This window comes from Ammospiza caudacuta, chromosome 2, assembly GCF_027887145.1.
Source record: "Ammospiza caudacuta isolate bAmmCau1 chromosome 2, bAmmCau1.pri, whole genome shotgun sequence".
Lineage (NCBI taxonomy): Eukaryota > Metazoa > Chordata > Aves > Passeriformes > Passerellidae > Ammospiza > Ammospiza caudacuta.
This window is the reverse complement of record NC_080594.1, coordinates 14,891,602-14,905,840: the sequence shown is the minus strand read 5'-3', so window position 1 is coordinate 14,905,840 and position 14,239 is coordinate 14,891,602.

Here is a 14,239-nt window from a genome sequence, read left to right as displayed (position 1 = left end):
TTTTTCTCAGAGCACCTCAAAACTCTCCCTTTCAGTAGAGCTTGTTATTTCCTGTCAAATATTATAGGTGAGCTGTTCTTCAGCAGAAGACACCAGATATTAACCTTCTAAATATTTTTGAACAAAGACTTGAAAACTGCATCTTTGTGATAATCATCAGGGGTTTTTTTTAGTATATGCAAAGAATATTTTACAGCATTAATATCAAATTTCAAGATGTAATTCCTGTCTGAACTGATATTCTAGGACAGATAGGCTGTACAAGAATTGACTGTACTCTGATTCCTCAACCTCAGGATCCTTAGATACCAACCAGAATCTGCTCTATGCTATGGTAGTCAGATTGGTGAAATGATGGAGCTCTCATCCAGACTCTGGGTTTCTGACTGTCAGGAAAGGGATTCAGAGGTTGAACATGAATGAGCAAAGTGTAATGAAAGAACCACCCATACCCACTGCATTAGCAAAATGTAGTCAGCAGGCTCAGAGAGGTGATCATTTCCTTCTGTTTAGCATTTGGGCTGCGCTACTGTGGCCTGATTGGGGCTTCCCCAAAGAAAGTACAAGAAAGACATGAGCATACTGCAGAAAGTTCCCTGGAGAGCGACTGGAACAAAGAGGGGGCTGGAACATGTGGTGTACCAAGTGCTGTCTTTGTTCTGTGTTGAGATAAAAAGGCTGAGAAGGGGGGGGATTTTAATTGCTGCTTTCAGATAGTGAATGAGCAAGTATAACGAGGATGGAGCCAGAGTCTTATTTCAGTTGAACAGTGAATAGCTGAGAGATAAAGGGCATAAAGAGCAGTACAGGAAACTCCAATGAGATACTAGATTTATTTTTTTTAAACAAGGTTATTCAAGTAATAGAGCAGGTGTTCTAAAGAGATTGTGAAATCTCCAGCCTTGGACATGTCCATAACTCAACTAAGCAACTAGCTCTGAGTTCATCCAGCTTTGAGTAGGCCTCCAGAGGTCTTTTACAAACTATACAGATCTATAATCTGTAAAAAACTCTCTTTGCCCGGGCAAGACAAACTTTTAAAGTAAGACTCATCAATATTTTTTTACCAACAATCAGCTGTTGGTGCTTAGGTTTACAATATAGTAAACATGCTCATCTATCTATGATAAAGTTCTGGGTGATCAAATTGAGAAACACTTGCACACTGAACACTTGTGAGTGCAAAGCAGCAGCTCACAGTCACTTTTTTTGGGATAGCACACCTTTGAGAAACAGTTAAGGTGATTATAAAAAGGGAGTAAAGTCTTCCAGTAGCTGCTTTGTTAAAATGATGGTGGAATGGGAGTCTGATCTGTATTTTCCAATCATGTGAATTGGTACAGTCCCTGTGTTGGGACTGTTTTCACGGCTGGTAAAGCACTCCAGTACAGAGTCAAGGAGTCAAATGGGTTTTTCAATTTCCATTTTAACCACTTATCCCAGCTGTGTATGAGAAATTGTCACAGTTGCTAACTATTTGTGTCACTTGGCACCAAAGAATATTCAGTGAACCAGCAGCAATATCCTCTCAGTGAACACCTGTAATTTCTTTACCATGGTAAAAATTCTTGAATGGTATTATGAGTTATAGTCTCCTGAAAATGCTAATTCAATCTTTTCTCTCCAAATATAGTTTTCCTTTTCCATCAGAAAGAGAAAGGACTGTCTATAGCTGAGTGGTCTTGGCAGCGCTCTAATGGGCCAACCCTTTCACATAAAAATTAAGAGCATTTAATATATTGTTGTAAGATATGACAAGGATACAATGGTTTTTCTTCATTCCTTCATTCCTTCATTCCTTCATGTGGGGGTGTGTATTAGCTCTATGGAACTGGTGGCAGATGAACTATGTAAGGCTTGATCTTAGGTGGTCAGGCTTGAAGTTCTCAGGACAGAGAAATATTGCTAGTTTCTATGTTTGGGCTCCAAGGTAAGTGTTGGCCAATCACTAGTGCTCTCACTACAATGTACTTACTCGTCTCCTTCTGTGAGGTAGAATTAGAAGAAAGGCAAAGCAGGCTCAAAACTTTAAAAGGGTATAAAGAAAAATTTGTTATCAGTAACTAAAAGCAAGAGTTATAAGAATCAGAGCAAAACCTTCAGAACACTTCCCTCTACAACTTTTTCTTTCCTGCTGACAACATACAGACAAACTTAAAATTTTCAATCAGCTTACCACCTCTAGAATAGTCTTTCTTAAGGTCACTTAGGGAGAGAAGTCCTTCTTGTTAATGTTATGGAGACTTCCCCACAAAAAAACAGTTATCTTGTGGCTCTCAATTTCCATGAGCAGCCGCTCAGAAAAATCTGCAATCGTGAAGTCCCTCCTATTTTTTCACAGTTTTACCCACAGCTGTGTCTCTGGGCCATGTCAACTTATGGGGTACTGTTTTAAAGATGAGCTGTTCAAGAGCAAAGGTTTTCTTCATCTATATCATCTCTGAGAACAGACATCTTCTTTCTCTGGGGACACAGGGTCTCTTTACTCTTCTCTCTTTCTCTGAGATCACAGCTACTTCAACATTTTCTTACTTTAGCATGGAAGCCTTTGCCTACAATTTGAACAAGTCACCTCCCCATACTTGTATGTGTTACAGGGAGAAAGAGTCTGATGTATCAATTACATCCTTCTCCATAGCTTCACAAGAGGATTTCAGCCCTAAGATCAAGGCATCTCCTCATCCCTCCCATTTCCTCATCCCTCCCATCTGGGACTTGACTTTTTCTTCATTGACCTTGGTGTCTTTATGTTACTCCTCTATATGCCTTTGTCCTTTTCTCTCACTTGAGGGACGATTGAAGCACTGAAAGAATTAATATCTTGCCTGAGGCCTGTAGATGGTGGCGTGACCCCGGCTGGGCTCAGTAGCTTGCAGCAGGAACTGTGGCTAGGGTGGGGAAGTGGCTTGGATTTCAGCAGCCAACACGCCAGGCCTGATGGCTTCTCCGCCCCCAGGCCCAGTGGTTGTAGGTGAATCTCAGTGGTGGCAGAATCTTGGCCAAGCCACCCTGGCCTGGGGCTGCTCCTGGGGCTCTGCAGACCCCGACTCGGCCTGGGCCGGGCAGCGGGGCAGGACTAATGTCAGCGAGATGTTATCGACCGTGGCCCAACCCTACTTTGGCTGGAGGCCTCTCCTGGCCACCAGGCCAGGACTGAGGGGGAGAACCTCTCTTTCCAGGTACAGGAAGGAAAAAGAGGGAATTTCTGTGTTTCTTTCGTCCTTACTATGTGTTTTTCACAGAGGCTTGTACAGCTTTCCAGTGGTTCAACGGATTGTCAATTCCCAAAACCAACCACTGATTGGTTTCCTGTCAGACATGGAGAAGACTGCCAGCAGCCTCTCCCAAAACATCACTTCCAAGATGCAAAACTAGCAATGAATTAAGCCAGCAGTTTCCATTCATACTGAATTGATCAGCTGGCGGCTTTTGCCTAGATCTGCTTAAGGCTTTCTAATGTAAACCGTGCGTGACCACAATGAGCTGAACAAACCAAAGTCTGCAAAATTTATATTTTGAGTGCTTAAGTTTCAATTTTGTTGCAATGTCTTGCTTTCCAATTGGGAAAGAAACCTCAATATTTCATTTCAGACTGAATCTATCTGAAAGGAAATATGGTGGCTTGTTGAATTGAGTTAAATGGATTACATGCAGGTCAGATTGTCTGAGTTGATGCGGTAGCTCCTGGAAGCAGTAGTTGTGGGGAAAGTAATCATATCTCTTGATTTTCTTAGGAAGAAGTGAAATTGAAATAAGTAAGGCTGACCATGTACTTTATGTTCTGGTACCTTCAGGTCCAACTAAGAATCACAGATATTTCAATACATACATTTTGAATGGTATATATATGTACAAATGTATGCATTTCTAGGAGAAAAACACATTAAAATACTTTTACATATAGATAAACATATATATAACATTTATAAATAACATATATATATATATATAATATACATATTTTATATAAATATAACTTTAAACTGCTATACTTGTGTTTCTATAAATGTAATAAAACTGATTTTTGTTTCCTTTGCAAAAGCATGGCTGGAGCCCAGAGGAGAAGGAAAGAGGTCTACAAAGTAAGAATCTCTTTCTCTTTCTAGGTATGATGTCCTGATACATAGTGTTTTATATTTTGATACATGGCTATGCTTTATCTGAAATGTTCATATGTACACAACTGTTACTGGCAATCCTGTGCCACACATAGGGATTAGGAGAGCTAATACTGGAATTTAGTTAAGTATAGAAATGAATGAGTTTATGTTCTTAGGACTCTGTGCAACACAGCCACAAGATGGCAGGAGCACAATGTCAGTTTCTTTTCACAGCACTTCCATCCTATTTTCCTTGTTTTCTGGAATTGCATTGCAGTTTATATAGTTTTGATGGTTTTAAAAGCCAACTCAGTTCAACAGCAAGTCATTTTAAAGGTTTCAGGTCTGTTACTATGTATGCCAGAATCCAGAGTAAACGCAATAGTAACATTAAAAGCTTAAGTGTTTTACTAATGGAAGAATGAGCCATCCAAATCCATAATATTTTCTTTATTTAGAAAATAAATTGTATCTCCATAATATTTTCAACTCCTTAGGAAATTGACTTTTTCTTTTTTGATCAAGTTAATGATGTTAAAAGCTTATAATGATCCCAATCTATTCCTCACATTTGAATTTTGGAAAAAAAATTGCAAACAGTTCCTTAACCAAGTTAATGAGAGACTACTATAATCTTGTACTACTGAAGGAAAGTGCACCAGGTGCAGAGCTATCAGAGTCTCACACAAAGCTAGTGCAGATATGGAATGTTGCCCACAATTTGACAGGTGTAAAGAGTTTTGGAAGATTTCAGCAAAGCAAAATCAGCTTTAAAACCCTGCACACTCTTAAAAAGTATTAAGCAGTGATTTATGAGGCATGTCTAGAATAGCTGTGATTTGAAGAAAGGAAGGGATCCTTCAGTATCAACAATTTCACCATGTCTAGGGAATGGGCTCACATTTGACCATATGATTAGCCTAGATGATTATCATTGTACAAGTATCTAGCAGAACTCTATTAAGAGCTGGAAATATCAGTATTTGGTGTGTCTTCTTGCCTAAGTGTATTCTAAGTACTTTACAGGTTTTCTATGTGTTTGTGGATGTACACAAAGTCCAACTGAATAATCTGCGTGTAAGCCCTCCTGGGCTCCAGGGACTGAGAAGGCTTTTCCTTCAGTTGCGGACGCTCCCTATCCTTCTGCTCAGTGTGAGACAGACACTGTCCTGCTGTCTGCAGGACAGACAGCATATGTCCAGTCTGTCATCATGGACTGCATGGAAAGATTATTTGGGTGGTGCAGAGAAGAACAAAAACTGAAGTAGAAGGAAACCACACTTGTGTGAAAGAGAAAGGAATATGATTTTTTTTTTTTTTTTTTTTGCTTTCTTATTTTTAAATTTTTTTATTATTATTATTAGAAGGATTAGCAAGCAATAAGATTAATTTTAAACAGAATGCAGAAAAGGATGTATTACACTGCTTGGTAAAGCAGAGGAATAAAAGCATGAGACATTTGCAAGGGTGGCCTGATGCAGCCAATGTAGAAGTGTCATCGCATGTAGCATCCTAAGAGTCTGTGGGGCCTCACTGCTTCTGTCTAGCAGAGCCCATCCATCTTGAATCCTAAGGATACCACTCACAAGGGCAGATATAAATACAGGTATTTTTAGGAGGTTTTTTCCCTCAAAAGCCTCAAAAGGTGAAAGTAATTTTACACGCACAAATATGGTTCCTTTACTGCAGACCGTGAATGCGAGAGGCACACTGGCAGCTTACCATTTGCTGAAACTACTGGATTGAAAAAAACATCCTTGCCTTCTCCTTCCTCCTCAGTGCTCCTCAGATGTGGACTGGCAGAGGGAGCCTGATGTATCTGCCCTGCAGTGCTGTGCTGTCTGTTGGAGATACTGATGTTCTTTACGATGCTCAACTCAGTACTCCCTGGAACAAAACCTTTGCTCAGGCATTGAGCAGCAAGACAAAGCCAGGGTGATTTCCCACCTCCACCCCCTGCCCACCCTCCTCCATGGCATGTGCAGGCAGGCACTGTGTCTAAAATCTGACTTTTTTTGTATTAAGATCTTGTTTTCAGTTTCTTAGAAAATTTCACAGCTTAAAATGTTCTCTGTGAAAATGCCCATGCAGGGTGTCATTCTTTTATTTGTATAAGAGGTACAACTGCATGGCTAGACAATTTCCCAGAATGTAAATAGGGGGAAGTACATTTGACCTTTAAAAAGATCTTAAATGTTTCACTGAGATGAACTGGCACTTCTGTGTTTGGAAACATCTCTTGTGGGACTTGTTTCTGAATATGGGCATTGCCTTTTCTTTATGGAAAGGAGATGACAATTTATTGAATTATGCATAACAAAGAAAACCTTGCAGTACACATGGTGATCCATGTGTATGGAAAAAGACCTTGTAAGCCAGGTTGACTACATCTAATTCCTCTTAGTGTTATATAGGCTGGTGCTTCTGCTATTGGCTCGAAAGGAGGTAGCACCTTGCCAGCAGCACTCCTCAAGGAGTGATACTGAAGGATCTGTAAATCTTGATTCTAAATTGTCTCCTCCCTTGTATTTTACCCTGCTCTCCTCACCCATTTGTCTGCCCCTCTGTCCCTCTGCATCCTGCTTTTGTTTTGAGAGGGTCAGCAAAATTAAACTTATATTTCTGAGAAGCTATGAACTAGTTCAGACTAGTCCTCCCAGATGGAAAATCAGGGGATTGCTCTAACCTGAAACACCTGAGGAAGCTCTATTTAACAGAGGTCTGAGATAATTTAAAGTGCTAGGATAATCAGTGTAACACCTACAGATAGCACCACTTACTATGGCAAACACGTAACTAATTTGACAGAAAATCTTAACTTTTACATTTATAAACTCCTCAGAGTTTAGAAGGCTCACACAGTAGCTTTTTTTTGGACCTTTGATGCAACTAAGGCATGTGCATGTACATAAAACTTTGGTGTTTGTCTACTGCAATCTATTTATCTAGCTATCTAGTTCTCTTGACATGAATTATAATCTATTCTAATACAAACCCACAGCTTTGTATTTCTTTGTAAAGTAGAAAATATAAGTGGTAATTTTACCAGCAGAGAAAATCTATTTGAAGGTTTTCTCTTGATGGCAGCTGCTTCTTGAATTTTTATCTTCTTTAACACAATGTGGGATGCTAAAATACACACCTACCCAGAGGGATCATAATCTATTTTAGCTGTTTAAACAACATTATGCTATTAAAGGACTTTTGATTTCTGAGCCTTCTCGCTGTACTGAACCTTTTTTTTTACTGCAGCAGTACATTTGGTCTCATTCTAGTCCATTTTATACCTGCTGTCTGTTGTAATCTTGTATTATTTACTGTGAGTGTTGCATATAATCATCTGCAATTTCTATTGTTACATTTATTTAACATATTTTAGAACAAAAACCTAGATAAATACTAAAGAAAAAGCATAAATGAACCTGCTCCCTTTTGTCCTCATCTCAATCACTTATCCTCTAGTGTTTCAAAAGGAAAAAATAATTTGGAAATTGGGGGATTGACCTTTTCGCCTTTATCAAATGAAGGCTCTTGTTTATGAAACCTGTTGTGTGTTTCAGCTCTTTACTGAACTCCCAGAGCTATTTATGCAATATATACCCATGATGTAGCTGCTGCAGGCATCTCAATTGTGTTGTTTCGAGTAGGTGGCCTAGAAGGAATCCAATTAGAAACATAAATATCTGTGAACGTATTTGAACTTGTTATTTTACTAAGAATTTGAAGGAAGAAAGAGATAATGTATACTTTTACTGCCTTCAGTGTAGCTATAATCCCAAAATGCATACAAAAAACTATATAGCATTGACTGTAAAATGGAATTATTTCCATCACTGAACAGGATAATGTACCAAGCATTATTCTTTGCATCTTCCCTTATGCTTGGTTTGTCATGTCATGCTTTGATAAGCCTCCAGAATTACAATGTATCTTTTTTGTGTGTGTGTGTGAAGAATTTAAAATAATTTGAATTTAGTTTTCTGAAAGATTACAATCTTTTCATGCCATTTGAGTAAACGGAACAGTAAATATGGAGCTGCTGAATAACAACTCCTCTCATCACATCCTTAATCCTTATGGAGACTCATGGGAGTTCATGCTAAATACAAGATTTCTTTCTGTTGCCTTTGCTTATGAAACCAGATGAAATGTTTATAAAAACATGAAGTTATATAGGGAGATAAAACTCAGACATTTTATGTCTTTTATGAAGCTTGGGAAAGGCAATGTCAGCTGTGGTGTCAATTAAGGAAATCTCCAGGAAAAAGAGGACACACCTGTAATCTGTCACACTTAGTGACAACCTTCCCATAACACCCCCTTTATAAGAAAATTCTTCTTTCCATAGGAAGTCTGAAAATACTGCACCCTGCTGGTCTAGCCTTTGCACATCCTCTGGACTGAGGATTCCCAGGGCTTTACTCTGGAAAAAGAGGCTGGAAAGGGTGGATTTAGCTATGGAACAGCCAAAATGCCATCATACCGAACCATTGTTTATGTTGAAAAGAGAAAATATTTTGGGGAACAGTAGGCAGTAACAGTAAGAGTGGTTAATTTCAAAATAATCTCTAAACCATGTTTTTTTTCCCAAATAAACAAAGATTGTTTGTTAGTTGCACTGAAGAATTTTTCCATGTCATAGAAGAGAACTGATGAGTAATTGAATATATAATTTTGTTTGTATTTGACCTTTGAAAAGAAAGAAAAAGACTCCTTCACAAGCTATTAAGAAAATAAGCCCTTTTTTGTTAGGCAAATTAAATGGAATAAAACCTGTATAAGTGATCTTCACAGTTACAACTGAATATTAGACATCAACTTATTTATTGTCCCTTTGGTATCTAGCTTGTAAAATAGTTTTCGTTAAACAACTGGAAACAGTTCATGAGAAAGACCATATTGCAAGAAGCTTCTGTCTCAGTCTTACATTGAACAAATCTGTGGCTTTTCATTAAAAATGTTTTTTTCCTAGGTATTCATAAAAATATCTCTATTGTTATTACCATAATTTTCCAGTCTTCATTGTTAGAAATAAATATCAGGGTGACTGACAAGAAACCATTTTGCCCTTTAACTTTTACTGAAAAAAATAGAAATCAGGTTTCATGGATGAGGTGGACTCTATCACAACATTGAGAGAAAACAATTATCTAACAAGGGTTGTTCACATGAACCTTTACATGTATCGACATACATTTTTCAGGTATACATTTTCAGAGCATAATACTGAGGGATAAAACCTTACCATCAACATTAAACCTTGCATTTTCCTTATTAAGAATATATAAGATGTACGGTATAGGATCATATTTAGAAGTCTTTTTAAAGAGAAATGAAATGTTTATTTTTGTGTGCTCAAATTTGGTACAGAAGTGTACAGTACTTTTTTGTTTGTTTTTCATCAGGGAAATGTTTTTACTGTGTTACTTGGGAGAACAGCTGGACCAAAATATTAAATTCTTGATTAGTGAATATTTTCTTATAACCTCTATCCATCCCAAAACCCCCTGTGCCTCAAATTGCAAGGAAGATTCGTAACCCTCATTCAAAACCTCCCACAACCTAAATCCCACCTGTAGTAGTGTTAATGATGTTGTGATTAATTTGAAACACGATATTCTTATGTAAATTTTTTTTTACATGATAAGCATTAGTTCAGACTCATCATTTAGATACCATGTATGTAGACACCTGAGAGAGCCATAGGGTAACTTCCCTCTTGGTGTGGTGAGGGTTCCTCTAGCAGTCCAGAACGCAGAAGGAGTGGGCAATCAGAGCTGTGACTGTGAGGGTGCTTTCACTGCATCTGTAACAGGACAAAGCTGATGCAGCCCTTAAGGCCAACAATTATAAATTGAGAACTGGAGACCTCAAGTGCAAATAATCTGAATTGCTAATAATCACACAATTTACCTGCTCCTGCACATAAAATAAGAAAGACCTAATAAATTGAGACCTCTAATAAACTGAGATGTTTTAGGGCAAGAATTGCTTGAACAGCATGATCTGTTGTGTTTTCTAGTGATTACAGATTTGGAAATGTAATATCACAAGATTATGCACCTGATGTTACTCTTGGGTTGATCATTACTTAAGTCAAGAAAGGGAATGCTTTTCCCTGGTATGAGGGAGAGTAATCTGTGTTTAAGAAGGCAGCTTCATGAATACCAGACGGTTTTTCCAAAACAACTGACTTACCTCTTCATTGGCTTTTTCTGCTATAGTGTACTAGTTTGAAAGCAAACCAGTGGGAGATTCCAAGTCAGAACTAAAATTTAATAGGAAAATTAAAATAAAGGTAATAGTACAGAAACTGACAAAGTCAAAATATGACCTGACACCCCATTGATCAGTCTGGTGTTAACAGTCCAATTAAATGGTGGCTACAATCCTGTTGGAATAATGGATGTGGTTTTGTCAAATTGGTGATCCTGGAGAAAGATCTAGTCCTTCTCTGGAGGTCCAATGGTGGTTATCGAGCTTCTGTCCTCTGAGAATCCAGAGGTAGCAGTACTGTGGTATTCCAGCTCTCAAATTATAGACAGGTAGGAATGTTCAGTTCTTCCTCTCAGGGTGGGGCATATCACAATGTGGGATGATGTAATTCTATGAGCTGTGCAGTGAGACCTTGATGGCCTGTTATGGAGATGGCCCCCCAAAAAGCAGCTGCTGCTTCCCCAGAGGGTGTTATCAGGACTGAGTCATGGAGAAGATAAAGAATACTGCCCCATGTATTTGAACATCTAATGCGGATGGTAACAGAACACATACTTTTGGTTACATCTACATACATACACATACATAACCCAAGACATGCAGTCACCCTGAATAATGGAAAAAATAATTAATATTAAACATCTGGGACTCCAATTGCCCAAGACATGAAAAGAAAGGAAATGTAGGAGAGGAACCAACATTTTCAGATTGGGTGATGAAAAATTCTGGGGTTCCTTCAAATCATGATGTGTTGTTATAGATTTGGAGCTCCACTTTTTTGTTAGCCTATAAATCCAAAACTTCTCTTGCTCTGTTTCCTGCATGAGATTGAACTGAATGAGAAAATTAGAGGGTCTTTCCTCTTCCTTGTGCCTCTTGTGTCCAGCTCTCCGATTTCTGTGAAAATGCTGATTTGCCTAATGAATCATGATTTTAAAAACTTTAAATTTTAGCTGAGGGTTAAGACCAATTCATATTGAAGTTAGATACACCGATGATAAATTGATGATTATTAGATGCTTAAGCTAAAGCTAATTGTTATATTATGAGCTCATTTGTAGGAGGAAGTGGCGCAAGTGAACCATTATAGTAACATGTTGAAACCAGTAGAACAATGCCCAACACCTGGACACTGTGTTAATCCATCACAAAGCAGGGGGCCTTGGATTGTGCCAGAGGGTCACAGAGACATGATGAAGACCTTCCTGACCTCATTCCTGGGACCACTGACCCAATTTGAGACCACCGACCCAACTCAAGAGAAGAATTGCGCGCATGTGAAGGACTAATAACCTCATTTTAATACAAAGTGGGGGTGGGAGGTGCCAGGGTTATCCATATGTGTTATTTTGGGAAATAAATAGAAGGCAAAGAACCTTGTGTGGTGTAGCCATGCATTCTGGGGACGACATCCCCCCTCTGTGCCACCCACTGGCATAATAAACATACTACTTTCTAACTTTCTAACTTTAACTAGTTAGAGAGTTTTTTGTCTGCGATCTTTGATTTTAGCATTTCACTAAGTCCTTTTAGATTCTGCCTCCCTTTCTATCCATGATTTCCCTGAAGAGCAGCTGATTGACATCCCCAACATTCTTCACCATCCACAAACAATGAGGCACATAATTTGATCAAGAAAATTAAAAACCGCTTGTACAGCTGTTGATTTTTAAATTTTTTGGTATCTAGTTGAATGATCACTGTTTGTGAAACGGGATTTAGTTGCTGTTTGCAGCTTACCTGTGTCATCAGTATTGTGATAGGCAATTGATTTGCTGCTGTATAAGCAACAATAATACTAATTAGTAATAGAAAGTAATAATCTCTTCAAATTGCTTCAGATATTTGTCTCTATTGAACTTAAATATTGTAATTAAAGCCAACAGTTATCCCTTGTAAACCTCAGAAAGTGCAAAAAACATCCAAGAATCATGTTGCTTAATGGCTTTTTCCACATATTTCTCTATTTATTGTGGTATTAGTTTGCAGCATGCTGCAAAGATAAAATTAATTCTGCAGAGAATTATTCATGTCCCTGTTCATATGTCACAAAAGAGAAGAACACATGTGCTTACAGAGTGATGTTGTCCCTGTAAAAATACCATTTACTAGTAAGAAAATCACTCAAGTATTCTAACAGATATTGTTCAAACTGAGTGAAGCTGGTGAACAACAACAGTATGTGCTGTACAGCAGTGTTTTTTTACACTACAAATTCTCAAGGCAGTGACATCAATATTATCTTCTCTAGTATAATACAGAAGTCATTGCAATTATGAACAAAGCCTTCCACAAGTGATTGTTGTACTGGGTTGTGTGTAAAATAAAGTCAATATTAACAACTTAGAAGAAAAATGCTAAATGAAAAGTGTAGTTGCTAATGCAATATAATAAAATCTTTCAAAATGTGTCACTTTATTTTTCCCCCTCTTATTTCAGCTCAAAGTGGAACAAGGCAATGACATCATAAAGAGAATGTTACCTCAGTAGCCTCATATGCCATTTAAATTTTAGATGCTCATTTCCAAGCTTCTGTGGATTTTGATTGAATTAGTTGCTTGGAAGTATTAGTTATCTGCTTCTTCCTTGAAAAACACATATGTTCATCTTAAAGAACCTTTATTTTTACAGGACTATTGTATACAGCACCTCAAAAATGCCTGGTTTCCTACAATGGGAAATAAAACATGAAGATTAGCAAAACATAACTTCCTCCAAAATCTAATGTTATATGTACTCCTTACTACAATTAATTATAGCCAGGACATGTAAAAAGGAAAAAAGCACAGGCACCATAATTTTTTGTCTTCCAGGGTCACAAACAAGTTCTTCTGTTTCTTTACCTGACTGTTTTGACCAAGTTTATATGGGCTGTGAAACAAGGAAGATGAAAGTTGTGATGGTAATTATATGTGGAAATTATATAAGTTTTAGAAGGTGTAAGACCAATAAAGGAAACCAGTGAGTCATTGTTATTCTGTAGGCTAGAGGCAATAGGTAGAATGGTTTACTCTCTGAAAAGTTGTAGAAACCATCTGTTGCTGATTTTTATATTGTACTCTTTTAAGGCCAGGGTACTGGATGTTTCTTGCTCCATAATCTTTCATCATCCAACAGCCTTTAAGACCAGGGGATTCTGGCTTGGCTTGGTTTGTTAATCTCCAAAGTAAGCGTCACATCTGTGGTACATGATATGATTCCTTAACCAAAGACAGTGGATGGCACAGAAGAAAATGAGCCATTTCCTTGTAGTAATACACATCCCTCCAAAATGAATGTGCAGTGTTACTCTGCATTCTCCCTCTCTCTGTTTCTCTGTCTCTCTCTCTTTCAAATGGACAGTGAAGCATTTTTAGCTGTAATAATTTTCTGTCCCTTTAGAAAACCTTTTTTATTATAATCTCTGAAGATAACAACTAAAATAAAAAGGTAATTTGTGACCATATAGAGTCAAAACCAAACCAAGCAATAATCCACTGTCCCATTATGTTACTATGGAGTTGAACTCAATAGCCACAAATTTAAGGTAAAATCTATGAAACAGGTATGATTACCACATGTATCTCACAGCAAGTATTTTGAAGTCTGCTTAAAGCACTCAACCTAAATTTTGAGAAAAGTTATTAAATAAATATAGAAAGAAATTCAAGCAACTTCAGCACTTGGCACTTCCCTTGTATATTTTCCAGCTCTTGGGGAAAATTTAGTACCTTCTCTGAGGAATCACATTTGACATTCTCTTGCCACCATTGGAATTAAAGAAGGGCAAAAAATCTTCCATAAACACAAGCCTGTATGTGGACAAGAACAGCATTTCTTGATTTCTCTTGAGTGCCTCTTCAAGACTAGAACTGCAAAAATGATGGCAGCTCCAAAACTGAGAAGATATGACCTGTCTTTATTTCAGGGTGTTATTCCTTTTA